Source organism: Stomoxys calcitrans, chromosome 3 (assembly GCF_963082655.1).
Source record: "Stomoxys calcitrans chromosome 3, idStoCalc2.1, whole genome shotgun sequence".
NCBI classification, from domain to species: Eukaryota; Metazoa; Arthropoda; class Insecta; order Diptera; family Muscidae; genus Stomoxys; species Stomoxys calcitrans.
In genome coordinates, this window is record NC_081554.1 from 284,405 (window position 1) to 296,307 (window position 11,903).

Below are 11,903 nucleotides of genomic sequence, written 5' to 3' on the forward strand. Positions count from 1 at the left end.
ATTAGTGGACAACATAGGAATTTCCCAATCTGTTCGACCTACCCTTAGGCAAAAAATGTGCAATATCTTTCTAACATACAGTATTGAACAAAGGAAAATCATTACAGTATTGAACAAAAGAAAATCATTATCAAATATTGGCGAAAATTCGAGACTTAATTTGAATTTCAATCAAAGTTTTTATTTTCTTGTAAAAATTTACAGTAAGTACGAGCAAAGCCGACCTTTCGACGCAAACACTATTGTAACAACTATAGGCACATGGTAGCTTTAGCTTTTAGTAAGTCTGAAACAATTTCTTGGCAATTCAACAGTGTTCAATGTTTTTTTATATTGCAACATTGCAACATTGTCCAAGTCGATTTCGCTAAAATTTGTGGGACAATAACTTTAATTGCACATTATATTCACAAAAATATCACGCCCACAGAGATACTACAACCCATCCAAGCTATACGAATACTTTTTCCGATCAATGTATGGATTAATATTTCTCTATGTATTTGCATACATATGTGTAGGTGGCCCTGTGCTCCATAATTGGTATTATTTTCAAAGCGATGAGTGTTTAATTGTCATTCACATGCCGTGAGCCCAAGAAACCGGAGATGCATGCGAAATTGTAATGAATTGTTATCGTGCAACCAAAGACACGGTGGCTAATGCTTGCAAAGTGGAAAACCGTATGACCGGTTGTGACTTTTGTTTTTGTTGCTGGCACAAGAACACGGCCAGCAATTGGCTGCATGTCTTTACAAAACTAACAACTTTCGAATAGTGCCCACAAATTTACTACAGACGTAATCACAGAATATTCAACTTCCCTGTAGTTTAACATTCCCTGCATCGAATGTCTGAACAATAACAAAAACGAAATAGGCCAAATGATAAACTCGAAGGGAAGCTCCACGATAAGCAAAATACGTTTTGACCAATTAACCGGTTTTTTATTGTTGGTATAATATTCTATTGCACTACAGCTGGACTAAGCCAAGCTAGGGGTTCGTTACGTGTATCGAAGAGTTTAATCCACATTTAGGCAAAGGTGGTTACTATTCAAGACCCAAATGGAAGTAACAAAAGTTCTGCATTAGTGAACTATCGAAATCGGAGTTGACATTATAAATTATTGTCGAAGACCAATTACATGACAATTTTAACAGAAAAATAAAATTGTTGACAAAACCAAAAACCCATGGAAAAAATTACCAATGAGCAAAAAAAACAACTTTTGGAAAAATTTAAAACTGCAACTTGAGACTTCAACCAAGCAACGGTTGTGTGGTTAACGTGGAATTGGAATTTTTGTGGCTATTAAGAATTGCAAGCTGGAGATTTAAGACAGTAATTTATAGTGCGGGCCGTGTGAAATGAATTACATCAACGTATTGGCTTCCGCAATAAAGGGTGATTTTTTAGCTATTATCTTTTTGGCAGCACTGGTTCACGCAACAGTTCACGCACGTTTCGAACAACGCTTGCAAATTATTAGATTTTGTTATCAAAATGCGTGCTCTGTTAAGAAAGTTCATTGCGCTCTTCTTCCCTTTTACGACAAAGCTCATTTTTGGCTCAATGGGTATGTAAATAAGCAGACTTTTCGATTTTGGACTGAAGATCAGCCAGAAGCATTGATAGAGCGTGGCAGTTTGGTGCGGTTTATAGGCTGGTGGCATCATTGGACCGTACTTCTTCAAAGGCTCGTAAAAGAAGCATTTATTGTCCGATCTCGTTGAAATTTGGGGCAGTAAGTTATGTTAAGCCCCTCGACATCCATGTTTGACTTGGCTCAGATTTGGATATAGCTGCCAAATATACTGATCTCTAGATTTAAAGTCTTGCGCCCATAATAGGCGCATTTATTGTCCGATTTCGCTGAAATTTGAGATAGCCAATTGTGTTAGGCTCCTCGACATCCCTGTTCCATACAGTCCACATCGATCCAGATTTGGATATAACTGCCATATATATCGATCTCCCGATTTAAGGTTTTAGGCCTATTAAAGGTGAATCTATTAACTGAAATTAGGCACAACGAGTTGCGTTAGGCCCCTAGATATCCCACTTTGATACAGCCTAGATCGGTCCAGATTTCGGTAATATATACCATATATACCGATTTTCCGATTTAAGTTCTTGGGCCCATAATAGACACATTTATTGTCCGATTTCGCTGAAATTTGGGATACCGAGATGTGTGAGTTGTGGTTGGCTCCACGACATCCCTGTTCAATACGACCCAGATCAGTACAGATTTCGATATATCTGCCATATATATAAGTCTCCCGATTTAAGTTCTTGGGCCCACTAAAGATGAATTTTTAACCGATGAACGTGGTACAGTGTGTCGTGTTAGACCCTTACATAGCCATTCTGAATATCGTGGAGATCGCACAAAAATTAGATATAGCTGCTATGAGTTCATGAAAGATGCATTTTCCTCCGTATTATGACGAAAGGTGGTTATTATATATATCAGAGGTGGTGGGTAAACAAAGTTCGACCCGGCCGAACTGAATGCACTTTTACTAGTTGTTCTTACCAACTAATACCTAAATTGAAGTAAATACATAAGCGATTTTTGCAATGGAGGCCACCGTAGAGCAGAGGTTGGCATGTCCGCCTATGACGCTGAACGCCTGGGATCGAATCACGGCGAGACCATCAGAAAAAATTTTCAACGTTGGTTTTCCCCTCCTAATGTTGGCAACATTTGTGAGGTACTATGCTATGTAAAACTTTCTTCCAGAGAGGTGTCGCACTGCGGCACGCCGTTCGGACTCGGCTATAAAAAGGAGGCCCTTCTAATGCTGGCAACATTTGTGAGGTACTATGCCATGTAAAACTTCTCTCCAAAGAGGTGTCGCACTGCGGCATGCCGTTCGGACTGGGATATAAAAAGGAGGCCCCCTATCATTGAGCGTAAACTTCAATCGGACTGCACTCATTAATATGTGAAAAGTTTGCCCCTGTTCCTTAGTGGAATGTTTTGGGCAAAATTTGCATTTTACGTGAGGAACGGCCAAGGCTATTTTGGGTCGACTCTCTCTTCCGATTTCTCCTTTGATGTAAAAGATTTAACAACGAATAAAAAGTGATTTTCAATTGTTTTTTAAATATGTATTTGTTTTTCAATAACAAATTTTAGAACAAGCCATTGTGTTAGAACAAGCCAATGTTAATTAAAGAAGGGAATTTTTCTTTCATTAGGTTTGCATGATCTTTGTAAAAACAAAATATAGACCAATTAACATCGCCTCTAACACCATTTACGGTAACTGCTTGGTCGACCTCAATTTCGAAAAAGTACGATAATGACTTTCAAAAAACAAAACGGTTTCGTAAAGGCTTCAAAAATTTTAATGTGCGGCTTAATTGTGTGCCTTTCAAAGATATGGCAAATTAAATTGAATAAGAAACTTGTTAAGGTAAGATTTGATAAACTTAGTGCTTTTTGCACTAGATTTAGTGGTTTTTAGGCCACCAAAAGCCCCAAAAGTACCATTTAGTCCTTAACGAAAAAAGACACTTAGTGGACGCATTTTGCATTTCTAGTTAGTGTTCTTTATTTTGTAAATTTCTACTGAATATTGAACTTGAACTACGCGCTCTCACGGTTCAACCAAATAAACAGTTGGACGATCAAAGCAAAAACATTCGTTGACAACGCCTCATTATTTTCCGTCAAATCTTGGAATTTTGACTTATTTCAAGGGCAATTCTATTGCTTAACCAAAATTGGCCATTAGAATTATACACCTATTTGCGAAGTTTTCAAAAAGTCGAAGTCATAGAATGTAATAAATAGGGTTGAGATATGATTGATCGTTGCCAAAACTTTTTCTAGAACGACCTCTTCCATCTACTCCAAGATGGAACGCAAACAAAAAATATTAAACCGAAAACAGAACGCCCATTGCGTCATCGTTTATTTCCAGTCCAGACAGTTGAATTAAATATAAAGGGGGTGTTTTATTTGAATACAACTTTTACAGAATGTATCAACACTACTTTCGCTGACTGATCACTGCCCACTGTCCACTGTTAGCAAATCTTGTGTATTGCAGTTGCAACAAAACTGGAATCATTAATCATTGGCGAGCCTATGACATGCCCTAATCCTCGAAGCAAACACAGAAGCACAATTTGACTTATTTGCTTAAATGATAACCAGCCAACTGCAATTTTAACCAAAAATTATACTGGCAAGCGTAAGTTGTATTGTAATCCTCAGTAAAATTATTCATGCCAACATATGTATGATGTTCATGCAATCAGGGCAACTCAGGACTATTGACTTTACCTGGGTGAAATACAATCAATCACTTGTGTACATATGTGTGACTTCCACATACATATGCAACTTGCATTTAGAAACTTTAAATCTCAAATATTGTTTGCCTTTAGTTTGTTAATCTTGAAAGAACGGCATATCATGGCCTGCTATACAACAAGGGCAATCAACGTGATTTGGAGGCATCCTAGCTAGTGTAGCTTAGAACCACAATTCGCAGCGATTCCATTTGCGTTTCGCTTCAATTTGCGTGTCATTTAGATAAATAGGATTGCGTCCTTATGATTTCGATTTGCATCGCTCCGATACAATTTTTGAGCGTTCTCTTCATTCGATATTCGAAGCCACATTTATTACACAATTTCGCTGAATTTGACAGACCGATCTCGCAATATAAGGTCTTAAATCCATAAAAGCCCCGTTTATTTTACTGAATTGTGGCAAGTTTTCAATAGCTGACAATGTTCATCTTCGACCAAATGCAAATTTATTCACAAACATTCCGTTAGGGAACAGTAGGCATACTTCTCCCACATCAATGAATTCTGTCCGATTGAAGTTTTAACTTAATGATCCTATGCCGAGTATCGATAATAAACATATCTTATAATTATTATTGGTCTTAGCAAAATTCACTCCGATGCAATCAGTCAACAACATTCGAGATTTAGAATATTGGGATGAATTTCCAAATAATTGACTTTTTATACCCTATCATGAATTGGGGGTATACTAACTTTGTCATTCCGTTTGTAACACCTCGAAAAGTATATGTATTCTTGATCGTCATGACATTTTAAGCCGATCTAAATATGCCCGTCCGTTGTACGTCCATCCGTCTGTCTGTCGAAAGAACGTCACTTTTGTAGGCGTAAATTTAGGCATAGGCATTTTGCACAAATGATTCTTATTAGTCTAGGTCGGTTGGGATTGTAAATGAACCAAATCGGTAAATTTTTAGATATAGCTGTCATATAACCGATCTCCCGGTCAGACTTCGAGAGCTTCCAGAGAACGCATATCTTATCCGATTTAGTTGAAATTTATCACGTTGCGTTTTATTATGATTTTCAACAATTGTACCAAGTATGGTGCAAATCGGTATATAATTTGATATACATAGCTGCCATATAAATCGATCTTCAGATATGAGCCTCTAGAAAGGGCAATCGCCACCCGATTTGGTTGAAATTTCGCTCGTGGTTTTTTTTTTACTTTCAATAACTCTGCCAAGAATGGTCTAAATCAGTCAACACCGATCTCCCGATTAGACTTCTTGAACTTTTAGAGGGCACAATTATTACTATTACTGCTTAGTTATGAAGAGGATGTTAAAAGAAAAAAAATGCAAATGAAAATGTATGTCTCAGTGGATTTTTTTTTAATTGGCTATAACGCCACTGAATGCATACTTCCCATAATCTTTTTTCATTAAATTTAGAAACAAAAGGCCATGCCAGTCATATACACATTAGTAGAGCAATAACAAAAAATGCGAGCTAGCTCAGCTACATTTCGAAATGTATACCAATGGTTGGATCAGGTAGCTTCTTTACAGTAATATTCCACAAATTAAACTCATCTGTTCCAACGAAATTTATAAAAAAAAAAAAAAAAATTCCTAAAGTAATCAAAATAAATAACAGACAAACATACAAAATAGAATAACAATTTTATTCAGTATATTTTTGTACCTAAAACAGCAGATTTTCTTTGCTGATTTAGCTGACCGTAATGTTTGCCCTTTGTTGGCTGAAACAGCAGTAATGCCTGCTTTCCAATTTTCAGCAGACAAAAAATGCTGTTTTAGCAAACCTTTTTGCTGTTTGAATAACAAATTTGGTTGAGTGTAGCTTCGATGTCATCCAATATAACAATTGAACATCTCCGATTTACCATCAGCCTTGCTGTTTTCTTCACTAAAAAAAAAAACTAAAATAAATTCACAAGGCATCTAGATCAATAAAATTGATTAATTATGTCCTTCCTTAACCTACTATCATTTTCTATATACATACATATGTTTTATAGCGTATTAATTTAAAATTTCAATGGCGAAGAGCTAACTTAACCCTGGTGAACTGTTGACTGCAGAAGAAAGGACACTGTTAATTAAAAAACGATGCACACCTAAATTTAATAAATGATTGTTTTATTTAAACAATTTTTTTATGCAAAAAGAACCGCTGTTCAGGCGTTTTGTCATCGATGAATAAATTCTGGCGACACATTTCAAATGATCATGAATCGACAGTTAATTGTAATTGTGATGCAGTATGATTGATTGACTATTCACAATCCTTTGTCTATTGTTGATATGACAACAAGGGATGTTTATCAGAAGCAAGGATAAAGATTCATAAAAAATGGTGCTAATGGCTTAGTAGGTAAGTGTAAGGTGATGTTGAATATGATGTTGCGTTCCAAAAATGTGAAAATACGCGTTATGTTCTGCCGGACCGGACCTATGCTACCCACCACCAGGAGTCTATGAAAACCCTTTATTAGTTGAGTTCCTTTAAAGGTAGATTCTTTGAAAAATAATTGTAGTACAACGTTGATTCCATCTATTAGAAATCATTTATTTACATATTAAGTTTATAGTAAATTTAAGAATAATATTAATGAAAGAGAGAAGCATTGGTGGCAAAGGCCATCAGCTCTTTTTGTTATTATTTAGAGGGGCGTTTAATGAAATTAATATTTTGTGCATAAATTTAAGCCAATTCATACACAAAAAGGAGTCATCTTGTCGTTTGAAATTCCAATCTTAGAAAAAGAACATATACGGCGAATTTTGATGGACCCCACCTGAAATGGATGTCAATTTTCATGCCAATTCATACACAAAAAGGAGTCATCTTGTCGTTTGAAATTCCAATCTTAGAAAAAGAACATATACGGCGAATTTTGATGGACCCCACCTGAAATGGATGTCAATTTTCATGCCAAATATTGGCCAAATGAGATTACATGGGGTGAGATGAAAACTGAAAAAAGTCAAATCGCTTTAAGATTATGGAACGCTGAACTTGACTGGAAGAAGCCACAGCCGACATGTAAAGTTTCGGGCGAATCTGATTCAAAAATTCAAATCGGGAGATCTGTTCGAATAGAAGATTTAAGATGATCAATTCGAACTTTAGTAGTTACATATGTATGTTGGAAGTCATAACAGAAGCAAACAGACTAAATAACAGTTTAGTTGGAAAAGAGTTGCTATATCTGAACATAGAAATATTTGACCTGTTTCCAACCGGCCTACTTAAATGAGAAACATACATATGTGTAAAATTTAAAACAGCTATCTTTGAATTATGTTAGATTCAAATGGCAATCTGAAATTAGAAATGTTGGTCCATTTTTGTACAGCGGTAGCGACAGATGAAGCTTTTTGGGGGAAATCAAACCCACGATCCCGCACTAGTTATCCGAGCTCGCTTTTAACTCAGATCCCGGGACTTATAACGGCTACCTTTACTATTTACTTCGCTTCCGACAGGCAGAAAAACGGACAAGGCTAGAACGATTTACAATATCATGGCGATTAAAAGTATACATACTCAATAGAGTCGTAGACAAATATTCTGAGATGTAGGAAACGGAATGAGAAAGTTAGAATACCCCCACCCTAAAGAGTATGGCATAAGAAGTAATTTTGGGGTAAAAACCTCGTCAGGGAACCGATGAAATTCCCCAGACTTTTACAGCTTTAACATATATTCTTCATTAGTTCGCAAATTAACATGCCTTTGATGGGCAGTCGACCTTTTCTGAAACGATCAAACTTTCAATCAACATGTCCATGCCTTTAAAAGGCACTACCCCAATCCTACAGTAATGGTCGCACCAAGACTTCCATTTACTACTAAGTTTGTGTAAATATCCTACCTAAAGTAGCCAAGCTAATTTTGTGCTCTTCTTTGCCGAACTGTTCTACTAATGAAGCAACGTTGATGAGATTGCCGATGTGGTACTTACAACGTGGAGACTTCTGTCTTTTTTTTTAGGAATAAGACTTTCATTAGAATGCCTGGTGTAGAGATTTTTATTCGAAAGTGAACATGTGTCCTTTTCTGTGGTAGCAATAATTTTGATTTACGGAGCAAGTTCATTTATCTTGTCTTTTTTTATTCATGTACTGTTACAGAAAAACAAAAAACAAGAGACTGGCCCAAAAAGACATACAACAAAAACATTTTTCATCCTGCAATGCATCAACATTGTGACAGTTAACAAGAGGCTCTCATTGCGACTATGCACACGAGTAGTTTCGTCCTCATCAACAAAAACATGGACATGGGTACGGTCATAACGCCAACGATTGTTAACGGTTCGAAACACACGAATTTTGATTAAAAGCGGAGCACAAACTCACCCCTTTTTGTGACCCTATAAACATACGCATACACATAGGCAACGTAGCACACGTCGCGCATGCGCACCCATTCGCGTGCATCACGGCGCATGTTTGCTTGTGCCTCCATTACTAAGATACCCCAGGCATTGTGGCAAATTGGAATGAATACAGAATGTCTGACGTTTTGACACGAATTCATCAATTTCACTACAACACGCTCTTTTCGCATCCGTTTATTTAAACAGAGCGAACCAGCATTTACTGCTATAACGCCCATTGCACACGGTTCGAGATTTAATTGTAATTTGTCACGCTTTTTGTGTAAAACATCCCGAAATAACATTTCGCGAGATTTGTCATGGCCTTCAGGATGCCTTGCTTCACAAAAGAGATCATCAATCTAAGTGCATCTTCTCCGGATACCACCCAACTGCTGAATATCACAAATGTGGGGAAGCGTTTTACTCATGCCCGACTCTAAAAAGTGGTGTGCCATGTTGCTCTCATAACTTACAGTCGTAATCGGAGATAAGCTTCGAATATGCAAATTCTAGTGCCATTTGTCATCGGCGCGTGTTTTTTCAGCCTGGCATCGCACAATTCGCATTCATGGCATCGCACAATTCGCTGTCTTCCTTTTATTAACTTTCCGACATGCATCAGTGACTTTTTAATTAAATCCAATAACCTTTCCCGATATCTCTCGATATCAATTAAGAATCGATGATGGAGGACTTGGTTTTATTTCATCAACAATTAATTACATTAAAAATAGAAGCTGCTTAGATTGAATGACAATTGTCTTTTCCACTTTGAAATTTCAAGCATCAGAAATCAGACATGAAAATAGTGGAGACAAAAAAGGATCAGAATTGTTTGGAAAAACTGACGAATGAAGAACGCTTTCGCTGCTAAAAAAATATCAATTTTCGCCTAAAAACCACGAAGGAACGAAAAATATATATTTTATTTTATTTTTTATTTAAGTCTATAGATGTGCCATGTTGCTCTCATAACTTACAGTCGTAATCGGAGATAAGCTTCGAATATGCAAATTCTAGTGCCATTTGTCATCGGCGCGTGTTTTTTCAGCCTGGCATCGCACAATTCGCATTCATGGCATCGCACAATTCGCTGTCTTCCTTTTATTAACTTTCCGACATGCATCAGTGACTTTTTAATTAAATCCAATAACCTTTCCCGATATCTCTCGATATCAATTAAGAATCGATGATGGAGGACTTGGTTTTATTTCATCAACAATTAATTACATTAAAAATAGAAGCTGCTTAGATTGAATGACAATTGTCTTTTCCACTTTGAAATTTCAAGCATCAGAAATCAGACATGAAAATAGTGGAGACAAAAAAGGATCAGAATTGTTTGGAAAAACTGACGAATGAAGAACGCTTTCGCTGCTAAAAAAATATCAATTTTCGCCTAAAAACCACGAAGGAACGAAAAATATATATTTTATTTTATTTTTTATTTAAGTCTATAGATAATAAATACCCTTACAGACTAATAACGCTATATTTGCAAATGTATTAACCTAAGAATTTAAAAATAAAATAATTTTCCTTTTTAAACTTTCTCGATTCTCAAATAGATCTATAATATCTTTCAGTTGATTAAATTGATAACATAGGTGCCGAAAAGGATCATTATTGGCATAGTTGGTTTTATAATAAGAAATTTTCAAAAGATAAAAATATCCGGTAGGTCTGATAGGAACGTTAAAGAAAATTCGACTCAAAAGAAAGCAGGAATCTATTTGGCCATGAATTAATTAAGTCAAAAACGTAATGTTTAACATGGTTCTACGACTTTTTAATGTAGGAAGCTTTATAAGATTTAATCGGTACTCATACGAAGGTAATGAACTTCTGTCCCACCCATTTCGACGGAGACAAAATAGTAGAAATTGTTTTTGAACTGATTCTATCAAATCAGAATGAATATTGTAGTACGGATCCCATACCACTGAACCGTACTCGAGATTACTTCTAACTAGCGACGTATATAAGTTTTTCGTCACAGAGAAATCGTTAAGTTCTTTACTCCAGCGTTTCATGAAGCCAAGAGCACTACGTGCTTTGTTTACAACCGTGCTTGTTTACAATATTAAGTTCCATAAAGTTCTGGTTGCACCATTCGTAAAGAGTATCAAGGTCATACTGAAGATAACACTGTTCATCAGAGTCTCTCGTTGATCTGAAGATCTTTACATCATCTGCATACATCAAAATATTCGAGTGCTTTAAAGCAAAAGAGAGATCGTTTATGAACAAACAAAACAGCATAGGGCCAAGGTGACTACCCTGTGGAACCCCTGAAGAGACAACCATTGATTTGGAAACTGCAGTACCAAATTTAACTCTTTGAGTACGTCCAGTCAGATATGATCTGATCCACTTTAGTAAAGATGGACTGAAACCAATAAGATCTATTTTTCTTAACAGAAGGTTGTGGTTGACTATCAAATGCTTTACTAAAATCGGTATATATAGTATCCATTTGGTAGCATTCCCTAAAGCCATCGTTGACTAAACAAGTAAATTCTAAAATATTTGTTATCGTCGATTTCAATTTCCGGAACCCATGTTGGTAGGGAGACAATATAGAAGAGACTTGATGTGAAATAGTGTCAGTCAGAATTTTCTCTACTAGCTTCGGAATTGCATTCAAAATTTAAATGCCCCTGTAATTAGATACCTCATTGCGATTTCCGGCTTTAAATAACGGTCTTATATAAGATTGCTTCTACAATTCCGGCAGATATCCATGCTTTAATGAACTGTTGAAAAGTGTACAAAGGGGATACGAAAGTTCGAGAGCGCAATGCTTTAAAATGTTCGATGGAATTCCATCTGGACCGGGGTTAAAAGTTATCTTCAGTGACCTTAAATTTTCAAGTACTACGTTTTCGCCAATCTCAGACACGTCTATAAAAGCTGAATTGTTGATTGTGTATGGATATGTTCCACACAAATCATAATAATTATCTGAGTAGGTAGTGCTAAAAGAGTCAGCAAAGATGTCGGCAATGCCTGAATCGTTATCAGCTACTTTAGCTTTATATCTAAGAAAATTCGGTTAACTATTATAACGGCGCTTTGAATTCACAAATTTGTAGAAGGATTTAGGATTTAATTTCAATTGATTTATAATTTTATTCAAATAACTACCATAAGCCAATTTGTTTTCTTTATTATATTCGCATCTTGTTAATGAATACATCGAAAAGTC